Here is a 20,804-nt window from a genome sequence, read left to right as displayed (position 1 = left end):
CTGAAACCAGCAGAAAACCTATCCTGAAACGCGAAGTGTTCCAGAAGAGATTTTTATGGGGCATCAGCGAAACTGTGCTGTGCAATCGTCATGTTGATTTCTCCAGCTTGCCATGTTTCGGCAAAGAGGCGACAGGGATGGGAATTTTTTGACAAAAATCTGTTTCGAAAAAACGGAAATACAAGTGGTTCTAAACTAAGGTTTCCAGAATTTTTCAGCACGTATCCGGGCCAGACAAATCCAGGCAGTTTTATACAAAAACCCGGCAAAATCCGGGTTTTTGATTTCAAAATTGACGACTAAAAATCCGGGCAATATCCGGGCAAATTTTGTCTAAAGCAAAAAAAAAAACTCAAGGAAAAAACTTTTTTTTTCATGAAACAGTTGACGGGAGGGAATATTGTTTTTAACACTTTAAGGGTATACTAAACATTTCTCATAAAAATATTGCGTCCAGTTGAATATCAGTCCTAAAGTCTCGCTTTTCAAAAACGAAGCGGATCAAAAGTCTCTCTTATGCTGCTAAAAACACTTTTCATGTAAAGTACGTACTTGAATATGGTATGTTAGCAAAAAGTACGATGGTTTTTTCAGAATTATTTAAAATAAAAAGTTCCCATTTTCATTTCTAAATTCCTTTCAGTTGTGTGTTTGGGCCGAAGTAACAATCTCTAGAAGAAAACATAATTTTTTAATTTTTTTTAACAGAAAAAGTTGAACGTTTGAACATGTTCTAATGTTCCTTGAATGATTAGTCGAATGCTACCTACATTAACACGAACTAAATATGGAAGTATTTTTGCAAATCTTTCAATTGGTTTTGATTCGATTGATAAAATGCCAATCCGTGTCACATCTAGGCGTCATTTATTACCACGTGCAATTAAGCAAGAAAAAAACACATCTAGGTTGCATATCGCCCCCACGTTCATAAGAAACATACCTAGGCAGGTACTTGGTTGAGAAACAGGCGCCTGATTGTTAAATTTTTTCAGCGATCAATGAACAGTATGCTTTAGTTACTATCCACTTGCGACGACGTTTGCTTGCGACGCCTCGTCCATGGAGACGAAAAACAAACCCCTCAAAAAAAAAAAATCGAATTGGCTTCATATCGCCACCCCTTGCATTGAAAATATTCTTGGTTGAGAAATACGCGCCAAAATATTCCCACTGATCAGTATGCTATGCCATGGTTACTATCCTTTTGCGACGTTGGCTCGCGACGCCTCGACCATGGAGACGAAAAACAAACCGCCCAAAGAAAGAAAAAATCTCAAGAAAATGGATGTCATGACTTTAATTTGTTTCGAAAAACTACAAATTTTGTATGGAAGCCCCCTTTCCCTTGAGTCGGATGGAGTTTTGACTATTACAGAAACCATCCCCGGCCTCAAAAACTCTCAGATGCCAATTTTGACGATGATCGGTTCAGTAGTTTCCGAGTCTATAGGGAACAGCCAGACAGACAAACATTCATTTTTATATATAGATGATTTCCAAAGAAATTTGCCGAATTTTATAGTTTTACAATTATGAGTTTTTTTTTTAATTTTGATTCTGATTAATTTTGAATTGTGACAGAAGAATTAATTATTATTTCGAGTTTATGTGATGGTCATAAGAAGAAAAGTTGTTTAAGGAATCAATTTCTTTATGAACTTTTGGATTTTTTTTATTGCAAGCAAAATTTTGATTTCGAACTCCGATTCGATTCGATTCTGCGTCCCTTTTATGGCGACAAATCAAAATTAGAACCACTTCCATCTTCCACCGGAAACCGGAAGCCGACAACCAAATGTACCTACCGTTCCCTTTGCCCGCCCTCGTCTTACTGTCTCGAATTCTCTTCAGGAGTGCCTCCAGCGCTACAATGTGTATAAATTGTATTTTTCCCAATAATAATAATGGCGAGCGCACTCGGGCACGGTTATCATTATTTTGAGCTTTTCCGGCTCCGGTGCTTGATTTGCAGGAATTTTTCGTCTCGTTTTCCTCAAAGTACGCGCCAACCGCGGGAAAATGGAAGCCACACGGCGGCAAGCCAGGGGTTTGAGATTTCTGGAGCAAAAGGAGCTTCTAATATGACAGCAAATAAGATAAATCATTGTCGAAATCGGCTTCACCCTCGGGGACTTCTGCCTCAAGAAAAATGGAAGCTGTGAAAGGTACTAAGTGTGGTACCGCTTTTTTGGCCTTTTGCTACACTTGACGTCTCTTCCATGCTCCTGTATCCTGAGTTGATCGCTTATTATCGTTAGTTATTGGAGGTACTGACTTCAGTTTTTTCCTTTGGTTTGGTTCGGTTTGTCAGATGGTACTGTGTCGTTTTTATGATTCCCAAAAAAATCGAGGCAACTCACACGTCTCAAATTTTTGGATCACTCACCGGGCAAAATGAGGGACAAATACAATAAATAATGGTATTACGAAAACTGGATGGAAGCATTTTCCCTCGTACTGAATGCACAAACGGCACAGCCCCAGGATGGGGCACGTCTCGTTAGACGACTTTAAATGATTTCAAAGTAAACTTCAGTACAAAAAAAAACAAAAGCAAAGATTACTAGAACGTTTGCTCATTTGTTGATATAGAAACTATCAAAAAACGAAACAAACAAAGATTTTGCACAATTTTGTTTGAGATTAAAAGGCCACTGAAACAAAAAAAAAACATTTTTGTCATTTTTGTAATTTTTGTCTTTTTGTCATTTTTGTCATTTTCCGCCATTTTTGTCTTTTTGTCATTTTTGTCATTTTCCGCCATTTTTGTCATTTTCCGCCATTTTTGTCATTTTTGTCATTTTTGTAATTTTTGAAATTTTTGAAATTTTTGTCATTTTTGTAATTTTTGTCATTTTTGTCATTTTTGTCATTTTTGTCATTTTTTGTCATTTTTGTCATTTTCGTCATTTTTGTCATTTTTGTCATTTTTGTCATTTTTGTCATTTTTGTCATTTTTGTCATTTTTGTCATTTTTGTCATTTTTGTCATTTTTGTCATTTTTGTCATTTTTGTCATTTTTGTAATTTTTGTAATTTTTGTAATTTTTGTAATTTTTGTAATTTTTGTAATTTTTGTAATTTTTGTCATTTTTGTCATTTCTGTCATTTTTGTCATTTTTGTCATTTTTGTCATTTTTGTCATTTTTGTCATTTTTGTCATTTTTGTCATTTTTGTCATTTTTGTCATTTTTGTCATTTTTGTCATTTTTGTCATTTTTGTCATTTTTGTCATTTTTGTCATTTTTGTCATTTTTGTCATTTTTGTCATTTTTGTCATTTTTGTCATTTTTGTCATTTTTGTCATTTTTGTCATTTTTGTCATTTTTGTCATTTTTGTCATTTTTGTCATTTTTGTCATTTTTGTCATTTTTGTCATTTTTGTCATTTTTGTCATTTTTGTCATTTTTGTCATTTTTGTCATTTTTGTCATTTTTGTCATTTTTGTCATTTTTGTCATTTTTGTCATTTTTGTCATTTTTGTCATTTTTGTCATTTTTGTCATTTTTGTCATTTTTGTCATTTTTGTCATTTTTGTCATTTTTGTCATTTTTGTCATTTTTGTCATTTTTGTCATTTTTGTCATTTTTGTCATTTTTGTCATTTTTGTCATTTTTGTCATTTTTGTCATTTTTGTCATTTTTGTCATTTTTGTCATTTTTGTCATTTTTGTCATTTTTGTCATTTTTGTCATTTTTGTCATTTTTGTCATTTTTGTCATTTTTGTCATTTTTGTCATTTTTGTCATTTTTGTCATTTTTGTCATTTTTGTCATTTTTGTCATTTTTGTCATTTTTGTCATTTTTGTCATTTTTGTCATTTTTGTCATTTTTGTCATTTTTGTCATTTTTGTCATTTTTGTCATTTTTGTCATTTTTGTCATTTTTGTCATTTTTGTCATTTTTGTCATTTTTGTCATTTTTGTCATTTTTGTCATTTTTGTCATTTTTGTCATTTTTGTCATTTTTGTCATTTTTGTCATTTTTGTCATTTTTGTCATTTTTGTCATTTTTGTCATTTTTGTCATTTTTGTCATTTTTGTCATTTTTGTCATTTTTGTCATTTTTGTCATTTGTGTCATTTTTGTCATTTTTGTCATTTTTGTCATTTTTGGTGATTTTTGTCATTTTAGCAACTTTCTTAATTTTTGTTCTTTGTCATTGTTTGTAAGAATTTCCAGTGGGTAGTGGGAAGATTTATCCAGCGTAGTCTTGACCATCTTTATAGTAACGATTTTTTTACGGTGCAATTTTCAGAGAATAGATTGAACTATGTACCATGGCCCTGGATAATGTTGCTGCACGCAGATGATGATGTAAACTTTACAAATGGGTTCCGAAGCATTCCGATGCATCCTTCTTCGAACTTCTCGATTTCTACCCTCCCTCCACGGCTCTGCTGATCCTTTGCTGAGCCCGGCAAAATAACTACGAAACGAAGCGCTGTTGAATCTGATGAAATATGTCGTAAATATTTCACACATATACATATATTTGAATTACTTAAAATTTACAACCTTTCTCACACGTCGTCTAGGATGAACATATTATCCCTGGCAGAGAAGTTTTATGTACCATACCTACATCTCTTCTCCTTCCAGTTTTCCTTCAGCTCATTTCCTTTTCCTCCATCATCAAAACTTGGTGCTGTCACCGGTGATAGTTTTCCGTTTTCCACCCTTCCGACCTCCATCTTACAAACAAACTGCGAAGGAATGCCAGAGCCGTATTTCCGTGGTTGATGAAACAGAGACACGATGGGTCGGATTTACTCGTTGCATGTCCTAAGGAAAATTTCCGCACAAAAGTTTATACCATTCATTGAGGGTTTCGAGAGGTGTGGGAGGAAAGGGTTCATTCGACCCTCCACCACTACTTGCTACGACGTAACGGTTACCAGCAGCAGTCTACTCGTAAAAATTCGATAAAACAACATCACGTGTGGAAATTGCAATGCAACACAAGAACCAGCAGAAAATAATTTACAGAATGCTGTTTTTCCGAATATTGTAGCAAAATAGTGTGCTCGCTTATTCGCATTTTCCCGAAAAAAACACTCTGCCTCAAATTTCTCTCTGACGGATTCTTTTTCTTTTTCTTATTTTAAAGTGGAACAGTCTATACAATTAGGTTAAATACCCACTGGATGTAACTTCAGGCGAATATAAAGTCTTACGTTCAATTAATGGGCATTTACATAACCTCATATTTTGTAAAAATCATCTAAATTTTAAATATAGCGAACTGCTTTCGAGAGGCTGTTAAAGTAGTTTAAGAAAATGTCAAAACTACACTGGCAAAGACAACACAATTTTGCATCAAGAATTCACTTCTGGGCGCTGACAGATGCCAACGATCTTCGGAAGGAAAAGATTGAATGGGGTAGAGAGGACAAGACAGTCTACTGCACACACATTTAGATGAATGCAGCGTCAATCATACATAACCTACTTGATACACCTGATGTAGGTACGACGAGCACTCAATAAGGGGTCTAGCAAGCGCAGCTGAACGTTACTGACACTTCAAACATTTAACGTATCTCTCCCCACGTTTTTCCTGCCATCCAGAGACATGGCAAACACCGAAAAGGACTGTAATTAGAAAATGTCATATAAGTTTTCCCATCTTGATACCTTTCACATAGGGACAGAACTTTGGTGTATTTTGCCGGGTGATGGCGCACAAAGGAAGGTTCTGGTTTATTTCGTTTTGAGGTAAGTAGATAGGTTGGAACTTTCGGATCATAAAACTGAAAACTTGCGGTTGAATGTGCGAAGCAGATGTCCGGTTCGAGTTGTTGCTCTAATAAAGCTGTTTGAGGTCGGGCCAGTGAGGTTGATGCCAAAGTTTCCAACTGATGATCCCATGAACTAAAACTTTATCGGGTATTTTGGGAATACCCTGAATTTATTTATTTTCATCAGGAAAATCGTGATAAACGGTACATGAATAAGGGAAAATTTAAACCAGTCTTGATGGTCAAAGCATATTGCCATAAGATATGAGACGCTTACTAGTAAAATCACATCAAAATTACACATCTTATTCAATGACAATATGACAAATATAACAATAATGACAAAAAATTTCAAAGAGAAAAAAGTGCAACTTATGAACACTGTTTTGATCTCGAAGGAAAAACTACAACTGGTTTATCTCTTCTATTATATAAAATTCTCTTGTAACGGTGTTTGTAGTACTACTCCTCCGAAATTACCCAAACGATTCAAATGAAATTTATTTTAGAATATTTTGTAGCCAAGCGAATCGGTTTATATCGAATATAATGCACACAAAGTCGCATCAATTCTTCGTAATAATTAAATTTGTAATAATTTGAATAAAATAAAAGTCATGGCTTCCATTTTTCCTAGATTTTTTTCCTTTGGGGGGTTTATTTTTCGTCTCCATGGTCGAGGCGTCGCGAGCCAATGTCGCGAGAGGATAGTAACCATGGCATAGCAACATTTGAGCGCGTATTTCTCAACCAAGCATATTGTCAATACACGTGGTGGCGCTATGAAGCCTTGATGTGATTTTTTTTCTTTTTGATTCCTAGCTCATTTGAACAGCACATATTAATGCATGACGCCTAAATGTTATCAAGATTGATATCTTGCCGATCGAAGCATATACCTAAATGATTTCAAAAATTAAAACTATTTTCATTTCGTGTGATTTAAAGCAAAAAAATTTGTCTTGAAAACATGAATTTCATACTGATGTATTACTCTTTGCGGACATTTAAAAAAAAAGATAATGGGAAGATTTACATACACTTTTATAATCCAATACGCCTAGAAGGCGAGTTTTGATTCATATCGATTACAGAAAAAAGAATAAGATGTTTTCAACAGAAATAGATCGAAAATATCTTTAGAACATGTACTAAACTGAAGTTGTATCAAGAGCCTAATACATTTTTAGAACAACAACAAATCCTATGAAATTAAACAGACACTTGACTGAAAAAGAGCCTCTCCTTCAAAATAGAAGAATGATGTATTTAGAGGCCAAATTCAGAGAACGTTTTGATTTTTCTCAAGCATAAGTGAAAGCTATCAAATCACTTTTTCATAACCATAAAGCGAGGATACGCATTCTCCGGAAGAGTTTCAGTTGAGAAGGTACATTAGAGCAAGTGCAAATGTTCAACATTTACAAAAATTATAGAAATTATTTCTTCATATATAAATCGTTTGGCTGAAATGAACAATCTGACTATGTAAACTCAACTTTTTTTAATCATTCATGTTTAATACATTGGAGTCATTTACTTATCCTTTATATAGGTTTTCAGATTTCTCAGGTACATGATGAAATCTCCAAAAAAGGCTTGGCACAGTTTTCCCGTTTTTTGGATAACGTGCCGCTTTTAAGCCTAACCCTTTTCTGATACCTGATTCTGAAACCTGATACCTGATGTAAACTAAACTTTTTTTTTAACCATTCATCGAAAAACATTCTCCTGTTTGTTAACACACAATTTAAGTACGTACTTAACATAAAAATTGTGTTTTTTCTCATACTTTGGCTACAAAGAACAGACCTTTTGATTCGCTTTTTTTGAAAAGTTTTTTTTATTGATATTCCAGTGGAAGTGGATTTTTTTCAATAAATTTCAATATGACCTGAAAGTGTTGAAAATAACATTAACTTCTGTCATTTCAAATGGTGAAACAAGTTCAAACGCGCCTTTAAGTCATGAATCATCTACCTTTCATGAACTTCCTCCTTCTTATTCAATGTCTTAGTAAATAAATGACATTTGCTTAATACAACATTCAGTAAAAGTCGGGTATCAAATATTAACTTATACCGCAGAAAAGTTGTAGATATATCAATGAATAAGTTCAGAAAAAGCATTGTGTTTTCACTTGCCTGAATGAACTGGACAAATGTCAACACGTTTTCATATTTTATTTTCAACAAGAGTTTGTTAATAACTGATTTAGTTATGCAACAAATAAAATTTGATTTGTTTTACATATTAACATATTTTTCTTAGACTAATAAAAGTTTTACTATGGTGAAACCCGTATACGCTTGCCCCGGTGTATCTTAATTGAAATTAAGATTGAAATAAAAAATTGAAGCAAAATTAACTTTGATAACTATTACCCTTCTCGGCACAAAAATCATCATTTAATGATTTTATGTGGTATTTTCATGAACATTTTTGGAAAATATTCATACCAACGTCGATGAATGAACAGATTTTATTCAATCCATTCAATTTTCAAAAATTTGCTTTTCAATCAATTTTTAATGAACAGATTAGGTCAGTAAGTTGAAATCTTGAAAAGCCTTAAAAAAGACTCTCAGCACAAAAAAAAGAAAAATTGCTGTATTTCAGTCGAATAACAAAATTTAAACATATTTTTTCTCCTGTAAACAATTCTTTTCCTTAGATCATTGGGTTACATCTTATCCATATCAATTCAATGTGCACTTTTTGCCTAATTAAATAAAAATATTGCAATTTGTAGTATAGATTTCGTCAGATTTCTTACTATTTTTTTCAGGGATTTTCATCCTATTGGATGATTCATCCCATAAATTTCTTACTATGACAAGTGCTATTTGGCATCACCTCAAGTTGTTTTGTGTCATGTCTTCAAGATAAGTATTTTTCTATGATTGTTACAAACCTTTCTGCATTGCAGTGTAAAGAAGGAAGACATAGGGATTTTCGTATAAATTGCGTTGTATAGCTTGAAAACTTATTAACCAATCAGAACCCCCAAATAAGTTTGTTGGCATACATTAATTGAGACTCTCCTTTTTTCTGGGTAGAGTCGGAAAGAAGAAGGCAAGTCTTTTTTCATATTAAATTTGGCATAGGGTAAATGTACCCGACCTTGGCACCTAAGGCATGGTTTACCCTCTTTTTCGACATTCCTACCTTCCTGTTGAGTGCACCATATAACATCCTTTGAAGAATTTACTTGCTAACTGGCTTAGAGTTCAACAAAAATATGTTTTCTCTATGGAACTTTCATTAATTTGAGTAAAATGCATGCAAAGTACTCACTGCGGTGCTCCAATTACTTGGCCGCCGTACCAATTGTTTGCCGTTTCGATGATCCGATTCTTGGCCACCAGCAATGTGCAATAGATCTTTACCAACAATGCTCAATTGACAGTTAACAGAATCGTTGGCTATTCTAAATATAAGGCCACTGACAGAATGACGTCAGCTGAGCGTAAAGTTCTATGCGACGATGGAACACCGGGCTTCACTCATACAACAAAAAGGCTTTCGAAAACATTGATGAAATTTGGTTGGAAGGGAAGCACAAAATAAGCTTTCATTTCAAAAAGTCGGAAGTCCAGAAATTCCGTAATGCGATTGCGACACAAACGGTTATTTTCACTACCAAACAACTGTCTTCATATTGTGGTGTTCGGCTTCATAAAGTAAAAATTGAAAAATTCCTTGAATGGTATTTAAAAATTTTGCCCTTTTGAATTTGTTAGCTGAGATTATGAGCTTCTAGCAAGAGCCACCTCGAATGCCCGGGGTGTTGCGCAGTGGTTTGACACGCCAAATAGATGTTAGAATGTAAACCTTGCTAAAACAGTTTTTTAAATTCGACTCACATCAAATATTTTAAGGAATAATTGGAAAGCAAACGATATTTTCCTGAACTTCCAACTTCTGTTTCCAAGAAAAAAAATTAGAACAAAATTCAAAACAATTAAATCTGAGTAAGTATATGGTTCCCAAGCAATAGAAAACGATTCCAAAACTCAATTAATTATGTATTTTATATACTAAAGTCAAAATTGCCATCGATCTAACAATTTTTAGATAAGAAAAACATCTTAAGTCTAGTGAGATGCTTAATTTAACTTAGTTTTTTTTTTAATATTTCGATCCACTGTGTTCTGTAGGAGACCACGTGGCTTCTGCTCGGCAGACTGCAATGCAAATGTTTGTCCGCACGCATACCAATGTACCTTCGATTCATGGTTCCCAAATAACGATTTTTGCATTTAAAATGCTTGGATATGACTTTTAGTTAGTCGAATCACTTATGTTCTCCAACTTATTTCGAAGCTTAAGTTGATAGCAACGGTCTTATCATACAACCCAATTAGTATGCCCAGCAAACATAACATCGCATTAGAAGTGTCAGCTCAACTCGTTAACAATTTTAATGTGAATCGTAATTCCTACCAAATCAAGTAAATGATCGTAAAAATGGTTAGTTAAAGTCTACCGACTCGTATATGACAAAAGTCCGCCATGTTTGCAAATTTGTCTCCCACGTGCGGGATTCAAATGAGAAAACAACCTTGTTGTTCTCTTTGCGATAAGCAGTGCAACCAGATTTCTAAAAATCAGAGGGTCCATTTGGATAAACTGGCCAATGAGAGAAGCAGCAAATATTGTCGCTGGCAACGGTTTGCATGCATTGAGAGCAAAACTTGCGCTCTCTCGCATACTGTCAGGATGTACGGTAAAAGGTGTTGTATATCGTCCAATTTTTACAACTCTTATCGCTTAAGCCAGAAGTTAAAAATATGTATGTATATTGCCTCCACTTTAGTAGGTAACTGCTGTTTTTTCGAGTTATATAAGATGATTTTATAATGTATATGAAACGTATAGCAAAGTTTGTTGGGAAATATACCTACAAAAATGTTTGCTGGGTGAAAACATTTGTGCGTAGTTTTAAATGGAGTTTTAAAGAAAACATCAGCCCAAAAATACCTCTTTAATGAACATGTATTTTTTCCAGCTTCCAACACTGGTGGTGTATTTCGATTGAAGTTGCATGCCAAGAAAAGGAACAAGATTAGTTTTAAATTTTTATTCAAAACTTAAATAAATATTCACTCTTTAGTCTTTCTAGTATTTTTGGATTTTTTGCCGAGTTTAACTGTAAGCATGAGTATTTATTGCAAATTTTTCAAATGAATGTCCGCGTTTGAAAGCGCATGTGAATTTAACAGTTGCACTAGAAAGGTGAGTTCATCTGATTTTCATACGGTGATTTCCAACATAATTTCCTCGGATGCAGATCGAAAAAATTAACAACTTTATTAAAGTACAAACAATCAAAAAATTCGGTATGCACAGATTTGAAACAAATTATTCTCTTCGCAATGAAAATATATTCTAAATTTTTTAAGCTCAATTTGGACCTGAAAAACATGAAAAGACATGTTGGCATGCCAAGAAAAGGACCATGCCAAAATAGAGCTCACTTACCCTAATATCAAAACTTATCAGACAAATGAAGCGAAATGTTGCCTCAATAAGATACTAAAAATGATTTAATAGTAGTTCGTGAGCCTTTCTTGCATTGGAAGAGAGAAAGGTCTGGAAATCTATATCATTGAAACATACAATTTGACATCATTAAAAACACAGAGAACAGACGTACAAGCTCGAACAAAAAATCGTCAAAAAAGTGTGGAAAATTTCAAGTGCTATCACCCTAAAAATACGTTAGAAATTGACTACAAACAGTGCCATCTATTGCGTCGTTCAAAAGTTACAAATCAACTTTAAAGTGCCCAGTTTTCAAAAAGGCGTAATCGTATATGAACTCACAAAAAATGAATCCAATGTCTCAGTAAAATAGACGGCTTCAATGTATTGCTAAATAAATGAAATCAGAGATACCTTTAACTGGGCGAAAATTCACTTTCTTTATTTTTGCACTACTATGAATATTAAGATAACTAACAGCTTCGGTTTAAGTTTTCGCACTTCTTGTAACAGTAATTTATGTAAGACAATGCATCACCTATGTCCAGTCAAATACAAGAACATTCTTGACGATCAGTCTTACCCAGCAGTATTGATTCTAGGCATCTCAAAGCGGGTTACTTTCACAAATCACTTAAGCATCCAGCTGTTTAAAACTACGTATTTCTAACAAATTTGAAGGAAAAAGATAATATCTAACTTTTATTATTATTTTTTTCATGCAACATGATGAACGTTCGTTCATCAAGTTTCGAACTAAACTTTAACAGCGATTTTCTTGAAGCATGCTAAGCAGCACATACGACCTTTAGAAAACTGACTGAAACTTAGTCCGCTTTGTTTTGACAGTTCTCTTTGGTGTGTTTGGATTCATCTGGTGGCCCAGCCAAAAGACAAAAAATGGTTCAATAAGGGTGTTGGGATTTTTACACAACTTTCGTGGGCTAGCTTGTATGTTTGTTCTCTGTGTTATAAACTCTATGAAGCTTATTAAAACAGAAAAAAAGTTTCAGATGTTGAAAAATAAAGCTTCGAGAATCTCACATTTTACCAGGGCCGGATTAAACTATCGGGGGGCCCGGGGCAATTTTTCTCGGGGGCCCCTATAATTCGATTTTTTTTTCAAATGCTATCCCAGAAAATACAAAACTTTTTAAACGTGTAAAAAAAATTTAAGATGAGTTCAGTATAGTATCTTCAAATAGCCATGTTGCCTGCATAGAAAATAGTTTCAGGTATTTTCAAATAAAAATTGTTTATTAATTACGTGCACACATTGCGGAAGAGTTCAGAAATTTCTTAGAAATGAAAACTCGGATTTAAGCTGCAAAATGCAAAATTTTATTCTCATTTTTTTAAAACCCATATCACCAACTTAACTTCTCTAATTTAAAAAAAATGACCGGGTAGATATTTTAAATGATTTACATATCATCATTGATCGTTTAGTTTGTGCTTATGAGAGAAATATTAACCTAGTGATAATTAGGAAGTATCATGAAGATTTGAAACATAGGAAACAAAATTTAAAAAAACTAAATAACATAATAATAAATTCCACATTCCATAGAGATACAGACATAAAAGTTTAAGAATTCAAATTTTTAAATCACTCAAATCTAAATCATAATTTCAAATCAAATTTTGAGAAACAAAATATGAATTAAATTTAAAAAAAGAAAAAGATATTTAAAGTTATAATCAGAGCAAAAGCAAAAATTGCACCAAATGCGAATTTCAATTCTTTGTATTTGAAACACAAAAAATAATCTTTTCATGAGATGTTTTTGAATATGATTCTCATCAGATAATTTTTATTATCAAATTGTTATTCAAAATGTGACGAAAGTTTCATTCGATGCCCTCAAAGCCAAAGGGGTATACGTGAAAAAATGATCGGTTGAAAAAAAAATTGAGAATAAAGATTAAATGCTTAAAACACAGAACCGGTTATCATTGAAAAAAATCAGATAAGGAATACAAATGAGTTTAGTAACTTAAACAAAGATCCTGAATTTTCAAAATTCAGAAAAATTATGAAACTGAACTTCAGTAACTGAAGAAACAACACAAGACTTGAAAATTCCAATGAATTGAATCAAGAAAAAGATAAGATTAAGATCGTAGGAATATTTATATTAAGAAAAACACTGAATGATACTAGCAACTCAACTATCAGATCGTTTTTATGATAATTTGAGAATGATCATTTGGAAAATGATATGCTGAATACAGGTATTCACTTCAGCAGATGATAAAATTTTGATTAAATCAGTTGAAACTGTTCCAATACAAAATTCAAGTCTAAGAGAGAATTTGGGATGGAAATTCAATAAAAAAGCCCTGTACTGTCGATTGATCCAATTTAAGCAACTACAGTTTTTTTTAAGATTTTACTTTCAAAAATAGGGAGGGAAAAGGGTTTAGAATTTATAAACCAATGAAAATTTCAATAATAATGATTGAAAGGTGAAAAGTTATTAAAATACGCGGTATTTATCTGGACACTACCCGGGTGAAATTCTGAAATTTTTATCATAAAGCGAAATCAGCTGCTATTGTAGTGCAGTAAACCATAACTTGGAAACTTAACGTAACAACAAACATTATTGTTGTGCTAGACGTTTGAATGTAATGAAAATGAAGAGATGTTTTTTTTATTTTACCTGTTCTGTACAAAATATCTTAACTGATATGTTTCGATAAAAAAAGAAAATTTGAGGTGTTTTGCCTTATATTCTTCTTAATTTTTTTTCGAATTCGGTTTTGTCCAGAAGATTTTGATATTCTCAGCTCGAAAAATGTGGGAGAGCTCCTTCACTGCTTACTCTAGGGGGTCCCCTTAACTTTTTTAAGACAAAAACTAATCTAGATATTATTTCACGGGGGCCCTTTAGTTTTTATATTTCAAGTTTTCATTCCCATTTTCTAGTTTTGATTTCTTTTCATGGATTTGAAGTAGTATGATTAAAGTAATGTTAAAACTTTTTTTTTCTCTCGGGGGGCCACCCTAAGCCGGGGGGCCCGGGGCAATTGCCCCTTTTGCCCCCCCTTTAATCCGGCCTTGCATTTTACGGAAGGGTGGCTCCCATACAAAATCAACTAAAAATGGGACACAACTTGAAGACGATTTCCATGAAAACTGATTCACGAGCATGAAGTTACAGGTAAAACGAAGTTTACCGGGTCAGCTAGTATAGGTATAAGAACTTGATCCTCAAGGATATTTTCCGGCATTGCCAAAACTTTTTAATGCAACTCAATGCAAAATTCCATTTTTCCAGCACGAGTCGTTAATTTATCGAACAAGGTTTGCCGAACCCTCTTTTCGCAACTGGGAAATTTTGCCATTAATTATTGTTGATTCGATCCCGACAGACTTCGTGTTTTTAAGTTCGCACAAGGTCTAAGTTCTGGCTGTATTTTTACTCCTTAAATTACACACTCATTTCATACAAGTCACTTGAACTTTAATATTAACTCTGTTCATGATGCCACATTCTCCCCTTGCTAAAAACAAATAAGCGCTTGTTTAGCTTGAAAATAAACCTATGTATGTAAAAATGTCGTGCTCACAGAATACTAATGTTCTTTAACTTTAAATGAACACATTGTGGATCAAATCCGAGATATCTTTTTTATTCGCTTGCCGCAAGTGTGATGTTCGATTCAAAACTCAAATGCTATAAGTATAACAATGGATAAACAAAACACGTTAAAATATACAACCTATATTTAAAGAATTCGGTCAAGTGGTTTCTGACATGAAGTATGTCAAATATGTGTTTCTGGGTTTAGATTTCTTCGTGGTCCTTGATGTGTTAAAAATTATTTTGAGGATGTTCGATCATTCGAAATTTGATTTTGCTGAGCATCGAATGATAAAATCGATAACAAATTTATATTTGTTTAGTTTCTATTATATTACTTTGTTTGTTTCATCATTATTCACAATTCCTTAGTTCACACCTAATATAATTTTATATCTTTGTATCTGTAAGAACTTTCTCAAAACTTTTGAAAACCCTTTTACACATTGTGGTGGAAATAACTATTTAAGCGTTCACCACACACATAAGATGAGTTGTTCCAGTAAATAGCACATCCATAAATTTGTTTCCTCACGTTTCCGCTCCATGCCAGAAAAGTAAAATAAATTTTAATAGGCTCCCCTTCCTTTATGTTAATATAGTTTATCGGCTTTCAGTTTAAGACGCAATTGTCCTTTTAAGCGCAGTAGTATTTGCAGTATGATTCTGGCCTTTTTTCTCATCATCTGTGTTTCATATTTCTCAATTTTGTTGAAATTTGGATTTCAATTTTTTTTTAGTTTCATTTCCTTTTATGTGTTATTGCGTTATTTTCAACTTGACTTCTGGTTCCATATTTTAAACGCTTTTCATACTTTTTAAATATTCTTTTCATTTCTTACCATTTGTGAGTTTTTTCTGTCTGACCTTTTCTGTATTTTATGTTTCGTACATTCCTTTGTTCGCTTCTACTACATTTGGATTTATTTGAATGTATTATACTTTGTAAGCATTTTCTTTTCTTTTTTTATCCATTTTTTGGTATTCCATTTTTTCGTAATTTTTTTTCAATATTTTTGGGTCCTTTTCTCCTTATGTTTGTATCTTTTTATTAAAACTTTGTTTCAATTAACTTTTTTTTTAAACTGTCATAAACAATATTATGTTATGTTATCACCTTTTGGTTTGATTTTTTTTAAAGATTCGTTATGTTTTACCGTTATGTTTCGTTTTGTGCATTCAAGTATAAATATAATAGATTAATCTATAATGCACGATTGATGTCATACATTTAACAATAAATATAGTAGAAACTACTATTATTATATGATTGATTTAAATATAAATATGATAGATTCAACTATAGTAATATGAGTGATTTAATTATAAATATGATAGATTCAATTATAATAATATTATCGATTTAATTATAAATATTATAGATTCAATTTTATTTCTATGATTGATTCACTGAGGTCAACTATAAATATTGTAAATTTAAATTCTGTTTATATTGGAAGTTATCATATCTAAAGATGTTTTTTTCAGAATAATTTTATGGCTAAGTTTTATTTTCTTTTATTTTATTATTTCAGCAATTTGCATCTAGTTCGATTTATCCGCCACAATGCTAGAAAAGCTGACCGCATATCCCGATATCCACGTCCTGGTTCCTCCGCTGTTGTTTTTCTTGCATCTTGATGCATGGTTGCCCAGGAAATTGTGCATCTTAACTCGGTCCCGGAAGACGTATGGTGTCTGCACCCGGCGAAAATTGTCCTTGTGGGGGAAAACCACGACATGAATCTATCATACGCTGACTTACCATAATGCTTGTTTCCTGTGGGATCCTGCCAGGATCACGTTAAAGAACGTCGAGACACACGTCGATTTCGCGGGCAGGCAGAGTAGGTGTACCTTTCCCAATTCCAGGAACTCTCGGCCTACTACACGACCGCTGCCAGGAACTGGTAAATGAAAATGTTTCCCCATCGCCGAAGAACGCTTGCGCTTTGCCACAGATGTCAGGAACTGCCAGCTGAGCCCTAAAAGCAGAGATACGATCGCTACATGGTACACATACTGACACTTACGATTTTTTTTGTTTTTGCTGATGAACACTATATATAACACCCTTATTCTCGTTTTCGATCGAAAGACATTCGTTCGAAAGTTAGGCTATTTCGTATTCTCGTTTTCGTTCGAACGAATGGGAACAGTTCGATCTTTCGAACATCGTTCGATCGAACAAAGCGTTGCATTCCCGTTTTCGATCGAACGTATTTTCGCTACCACCTAACAAACGCAAGTCTGATATTGCGAACCATGACCGTTTGAAGCAATTTGGGAAATTCAGTGCCGATTATAAAATACAAAACTGATTCAAAATGACGAAATTTTTGTTTGTCAAATTGTATGCTTTAAAAACGTAATTTTAAAGAACCAAACAATTTATTTTTAGTTTAAAATCACAAATTTTTTTTATAAGCTATCGAGACCCTCTTCCTTTCGGCTGATAATTTTTTTGTCATCATCATCATCAAAATACACGCCCGAAAACGTTCAGTTTTGTGTAAAAATGATGTGTGTTAAATAACTTTACGTCAACTTTCGAAAAACAAACTTTTGATGATTGAAATAAATATGTTTAATTCAGAATGTTACCACTAATTTTATAGGAAATCCTTCATGTTCTTCTGATTTTTTCAATTCTTTTTCCTTGGCGGGATGCCTTGAACAGCCGCAGAAGTACAAAAAGCGGCAGCATCTTCATTATTCCTGCAGGTTGTCATTACAAATATCTTTTTGTGATCGGAGACCATCTAGACCACAGAAACAGCTTCAGAATTGAACACTTTTCGTTGCTGCTGGTGACGGTGGTATTTTGCCGGGCTAGTTTCGTTGACTCGTAGAATCCTTCGATCGCGACATTTTAAATATTTCATCTGTTCGCCGACGAATCAATTTCCTCAAGAGAGAAAAAAATTTTTTTGTTGGAATGCGTACACAAAGAACTGTCATTCTAACACAGCTTGCTGCCAAGAAATTTCGAAGTTCATCTGGCAACACCAACATCGAACGTATCGCATTCGAACGAATACAAGAATAGCTTTTTCGAATTCGATCGAAAGTAGCCGTTTGAACGAACGACAGATACGCCGTAAACAAGAATAAGGGTGACAATCTATCATAACAATATGGTTTAATTTACTATATTTATAGTTAAATACCTAGAATCAATCATACATTTGTGGTTGAATCGATCATATTCACAGTTGAATCAATCATACCACCACAGTTGAATTTATTATATTTACAGTTGAATGCCTAAAATCAATTATACAATTGTAGTTGAATCTATCATATTCACAGTTAAATCAATTATACCATTACAGTTGAATCCATTATATTCATAGTTGATTGCGTAAAGTCAATCATCAGTTTGTAGTTAAGTCCATTATATTTATAGTTAGACACGAGAAAATTAACTACGCGTTGATGATTGGCAGAAATAATTAGAACAACTGTGGTCTTTTTTCTCCGTGTTCAAATCTCAATTATGCATTTTTCATGTCGTCGTAGGCCTTAATTGTTTAATTGTTACATTGTAAATTTGTGCCTCGTTCTCCAGCAAAAAAATATTGCTGGAGTAGTCCGGCAATTATTATTTTTTTTTTTTTTGCTGAAACCAGCAAACATTCTCCGTCTTGCTGAGTTTTCCAACACTTGATCTTCATTGCTGGAAAACCAGCATTCGATCTGTCAAACTCGAAGTTGTTTTTATTTTTCCTCATTGTTTTTCGTCCCACGCGAGAAGTGTTTGACTCGTTTGACTCTATATTCCGGCGATGGAGCATTGAAATCAAAGGTATGTTGATTTTCGAAGAAAAACATAAAGTATTTTGTTAAAGAGAATAATATATTTTTATTATTTCAGGTCGAGTGTCCAGATTCTTAGCGAAAATCGGCCAACCCACTAGCAGATATTTAATTATGTTCTAAAATTTTGAATAAATTTCGCTCAAGAAAAATTAACAAACAAATTTATTTTTATAAATATGACTACCATAAGGGTTTAAATTTAAAATCTAATTTACAATCCAGAAAATTTCGGTTGTTTTTTGAAAAAAAAAAAATTGCAGGTATCCAGCAATTGATACAGCTGTATTTCCAGTAATTTAGTTTGCTGAATTTTCCAGCAATCAAAATTGCTGAAAATTTTGCTGGAATGCCAGCGGGACAAACTCCAGCAAAATTTTGCTGGTTTCCAGCAGAATAAAATTTGCTATGTATGCTTTCCTCTTTCAAGTTGTCAAGTTGTTCGGTTGAAAAGAAAAACAATACATAATCATTAAAACTCACATTTTAAATTTTATTAAAAAAATTTCATAATCAAGAAAAATATGTTTTATTTATTTTTTTTTTATTTTTTTTTTGTAGCGGCGTACCACAGCCCTCTGGTAATGAACGCTACTGTTCTCAGCACGTCTGGCAGCAACAAAAAATAATAAAAACCGCGAGCAAAATTTTACTCATGCTGAGAACTGAAATGTTTAAATTTAGTGCGAGGAAATGTAATGATAAAAATAAAAAAAATACTACATGGATCTCAATGGAAAACAGTTGGTGCAGTGGTTGTTTAATTTTTTTTCGATGAATTAAGTGCAATTTTTAATCCAAATTTTAATAATAGTCTATTTTAAACACAAATTAATAGACCAAAATAAAATGACTTTGTTTATTTTGAAAAATCGTATCGTTTCTTTTTTCTTTGAGAATTATCTGAATTTCGTAGTTATAACCATTTAAGATCAATTTGTGAAAATACCTCAGATTGATAAATTTTGTGAAAAGTTAAACGAAAACTGTGTTCTAAATAAAATTGAATTAAGAGTAAATAAATAGTGCAAAAAAAAAATAAGAAAAACACTTCGAGAGTCAGGAGTTCAGTGTCATGTGTTGTAGTAAGATGTAAAGAGTTTGGAGAGGAGGTTTAGTATTGTAAAAAATCTCACTATTTCTTACAACGGGGGTAATGGGTCTGGAAATGCTTACGCACTAGTGAACGGCCCATAAGATGATAAATTAAAAAACGGACGCAAACACATACAGTATCTTAATTAGAGTGTCCATTTCCCGGCCATTTTCTCGTTCCCGGGATTCGGGAAATCTGATGACCTGTTTCCCGGGAATTCCCGGGATCCCGGGAAATATCCAAAAACTTGTAAAATATATGCACTTCGATTGAAATATAGCTAATCGAACCTTCTCTCTATACAAGTCTATAATATGTTCAAAATGTACTCTTCATAATGTTTTTAGCTTAGTTTTTATCAAATAAATCAAACAGTTTCCAACAATGATAAATTAAAAACAGTCAAACAAACTATAATATAATCTGACCAGGTCAAATGAGGAATTCATTCATGCAATTATTGGCTAGTTTAAAACATTATGTTTTTAATTGTTTGATTTTTTGTTTTTCTGAACACTTTCCATAGTTGTTATTTATATGAAAAAAAAAAAAAAACGATGTCTTGGTCATTTTTAAGTTTTGAAATTCATCTGGCTTTCGAAGCCAGACAGAAACAAGAGAAAACATAATCTGCCTACCTGCTGCGCGATTTTTCATACATTTAAGGCTATTTGAATTAAAAAAAAATTGCACCAAACGGCTGCAAAATATCATTTGTCACAAGAATTGGCCCCTTCTCAATGAGTTTTGAATGACTACGTTTTCAAAAAGAACAATTAGAATGGTTCCGGAGGCTATCAGCCTTGTCCAGAGAAATAATTTCAGACATGTCGGAAATTCCCGGGAATGAAACTATGATTCCCGGGAATCGGGAATTCCCGAATTTTACAAATTCCCGGGAATTCCCGACCGGGAAATCCTGGGACGGACACTCTAATCTTAATGAAGCATGATGTTTCCTCCGGAGATTCTTGTTACTCAACTACACCTTTTTAGGATATGATGGCTAGCATCTTACAAATGCTAAAACCACTAACCCACAGAAAATGTACTAAAAATGTTTGCCGTGAC

At 33.2% G+C, this 20,804-nt stretch overlaps 1 long non-coding RNA gene across 1 annotated transcript in view; it reads left to right on the top strand.

Annotated features, from left to right (window-relative positions):
- The window catches only part of LOC129739112 (uncharacterized), a 30,254-nt gene extending 10,927 nt beyond the window's left edge, over positions 1 to 19,327 (top strand). The window contains exons 5-6 of the long non-coding RNA XR_008735746.1: positions 16,354 to 16,831; positions 19,199 to 19,327. This is a non-coding gene — a long non-coding RNA (uncharacterized LOC129739112). The remainder of the gene's footprint in view (positions 1 to 16,353; positions 16,832 to 19,198) is intronic.
- Positions 19,328 to 20,804: the final 1,477 nt, after the last annotated feature.

Source organism: Uranotaenia lowii, chromosome 1 (genome assembly GCF_029784155.1).
Source record: "Uranotaenia lowii strain MFRU-FL chromosome 1, ASM2978415v1, whole genome shotgun sequence".
In the NCBI taxonomy this organism is placed as follows: Eukaryota; Metazoa; Arthropoda; class Insecta; order Diptera; family Culicidae; genus Uranotaenia; species Uranotaenia lowii.
The sequence above is the reverse complement of the archived record's forward strand: the minus strand, read 5'-3'. Positions and strand labels throughout refer to the sequence as shown.